Below are 3,169 nucleotides of genomic sequence, written 5' to 3'. Positions count from 1 at the left end.
CCAGGCAGCCTTCCAGGAGCCGAGACTTCCGGTGCTGACTGATCCCAGGGCTGACCACCGGCCTCTCACGGAGGCGTCTTCCGTTACCCTGCCTCCCGTCGCTCTGTGTCACAGACTCCTCTGCGCCCTCTGGGCACTGCCATCCTCTGCACCAACAAGGGCGCTCACCGGTGGGTCGGACACGGCGGGTGCCGGCCCAGGGAGTTCTGCGCACGCGCGGCTCCGTCTCCCGTGAACACCCACGGGAGGTCCTGCCTGATGTCTGCTTCTGCGGAGACCCTGAAGACACCGAAAAGGAAGGGCAGGTCACTGCTGAGAAGGCTGGGACCAAGGAGGAGTTTCAGGGGGAAGGGACTGCTCCTGCCCCTGAGATCACTGCTACCCAACCCGAGGTCGCAGTCTGGTCCGAAGGCGCGCGGGGCCCTCTGTGCCTGCTCAGCGGTCCCCGCCCCCCCGCCGGAGACCACAGCGCTCAGCCGGCCACTGCAGCCTGGTCTGCGGCGCCCACTGCTCAGGCCACTGAGTGGGCGGGAACGGCCGCCGAGCGGTCCGCAGCTGCTCTTCCACAAAGGCAAAGAAAGTGGAAATGAGGTTGATGGAAAATAAACCATTTCTTAAAAAAAAGAGAGAGAGAGTTGGATACTTAACTGAGTCACCCAGGCACCACCCCCTTTTTAAAATGTTTACTTATGTAATTATTTTTGAGAGAGAGAAAGACAGCGAGGGAGCAGCGGTGAGGCAGAGAGAGGGAGACAGAATCTGAAGCAGGCTCCACGCTGTCGGTGTAGGCTTCAACTCACTAACCATGAGATCATAATTTGACCCACCCAGGTCCATGGTTCCTTTTTTTTTTTTTTTTTAATTGAGAGAGAGTGAGAGAGTGCAAGCTGGAAAGAGGGGCAGAGGGAGAGAGAGAGTTTCTTATGCCTCCATGCTCAGCACCAAGGCCAGGGAGGGGCTTCATTCCACAACCCTGGGATCATGACCAGAGCTGAAATTGAGTCACCCAGGATTCCCGCACCTCCTCCCTCCCTCTCTCTCTCTCTATATATATATTATATATGTGTATGTGTGTGTGTGTGTGTGTGTGTGTGTGTGTGTGTGTAGCCATTTTATAGCCACAACCACTCCTCTCGAGAACCCATCTTCTTAATCCCTGGCAACTATTAAACTGTTCTCCATTGCTGTAAATTTGCCAGCTCAAGAATATCATAGACAAGAACCATATAGCATATAACTTTTTGCGATTACATATGTTCACACAGCATAATTCTCTGGCGACTCACCCAGGTGAAAGATGAACAATCTTACTTAATTTTCCATATTGAAAGGCCCAGTTCAATATCTGGTTCTTCAAATACCCTTTGAACTAGCTGTATCATTCTGTTGGTTCTTTCACTGATGAGCTGGAAAAAAAAAAACCCTTTTCCGTGTGTTCCTTCTCCATTTGCATGAGTCATGGACATGCCATAAATAAGTATGTATTGTTGAAGTACAGCTGACACACAATGTTACATTAGTTTCAGGTGTACAACATAGTGATTCAACAAGGACACTCTGTGTGGTCGCCGTCTGTCACCACCCAACACTATGACAGGACCACTGACTATATTGCCTGTACCTCCCACTCCCTTGCACCCATTTTGTCCTCCTCCTCCCCCCACTCCCCTCTGGTAATTACCAGTTCGTTCTCTGTATTTATGGGTCTGTTTCTGCATGAGTCACATTTTAAACTTTATGAAAATAATACTTTGATATAATTACTTATCCCATGGTTGCCCCCTAGAGAGAGTTTCCAGTTGGTTCAGTTTTTTTTTTTTTTTTTTTTTTTAGAAAACTCGTATCTAGTCAGAAAAGATCAGGTCACCTCTTCTCTCCTCCAGTCAGAATAAAAATATAATTTACTTTGTTTGAGTTTCAAAGTAATGCAGCCTTCAGTGACAAGTTATTTCTGTGAGATTTGGGGGTGAGTTAAGAAAGAAATTTTAAAATAGCATTCTTTTCCTATGCCACTGGCTCACTTTTCATTTTTTAAGCAATGATTCCAACAGTATATCGGTATAGGGATTTATGATTAATTGGCCAAAAAACCCCATGAGTCTTTCTGACTTCAATTTTTTTGCTTTAGTGAGAAGCAGATAGTTTATGATAAAGATTACCACTTAATAGAAAAAGTATGTTTTCTCAGATGAGAAGATTAGAGGCCACTTAGTCTACTCCACTGTTTCAGAGCGTGACTAAAATAATAACTTTTTTTCAATTTTAAGTAGGCTTCACACCCTGTATGGAACCTAACATGGGGCTTGAACTCATGACCCTGAGATCCTGACGTAAGCTAAGATCAAGAGTCAGACACTTGGGACACCTGCGTGGTTCAGCTGGTTGAGTGTCTGATTCTTAACCTCAGCTCATGTCATAATCCCTGGACAGTAGGATCGAGCCCCAGGTTGGGTTCTATGCTGAGCATGGAGCCTGCTTAAGATTCTCTCTCTCCCCCAGGCCATCCTGCACTTGTGTGTGTGCTACCTCTCTTCCTGCCCAGCTCAGAAGTCAGACACTTCATTATTGAGCCCACCTAGGTGACCCTAAAATAATCATTTTATAAAAATTCCAACAACAACAAAAAATTATTTAGGGAAATCTCAGAAAACACATAAGTAGAAAGAATAGTATAACAAACCTCTATGTAACTATTTTAAATTCAATATTAGTAATATTTGACCAAACTTGTTTCATACATACCCATCCTTTCCTCTAATTCAGTAAACCCCAGACATATAATCTCATCCATAAATACTTCAGCATATATCTGTAAGAGATAAGACATTTTATTCATTTATCTTTAAAACGTATTTATTTATTTTGAGACAGACAGACAGACAGACAGACAGACACACACACACACACACACACACACACACACACACACAAGAGGGGCAGAGAGAGAAGGAGGAGAGAATCCCAAGCAGGCTCCACACAGCACAGAGCCCTACGTGGGGCTCAAACTCACAAATCCTGAGACCGTGACCTGAGGCAAGATCAAGAGTCAGATGCCTAACCGACTGAGCCCCAATTTGATAACTTTTGACATGTTATACACCTGAGAAATTATCACCAGAATCAAGATGATGAACACAGCCATCATCCCAGGTTTCCTCATGCCCTTTGG

The 3,169-nt window shown here is 45.5% G+C and overlaps 1 pseudogene; it reads left to right on the top strand.

The window, feature by feature from the left end:
* The window catches only part of LOC115275125, a 1,167-nt pseudogene extending 577 nt beyond the window's left edge, over positions 1–590 (top strand).
* Positions 591–3,169: the final 2,579 nt, after the last annotated feature.

Source organism: Suricata suricatta, chromosome 2 (genome assembly GCF_006229205.1).
Source record: "Suricata suricatta isolate VVHF042 chromosome 2, meerkat_22Aug2017_6uvM2_HiC, whole genome shotgun sequence".
Lineage (NCBI taxonomy): Eukaryota > Metazoa > Chordata > Mammalia > Carnivora > Herpestidae > Suricata > Suricata suricatta.
The sequence above is the reverse complement of the archived record's forward strand: the minus strand, read 5'-3'. Positions and strand labels throughout refer to the sequence as shown.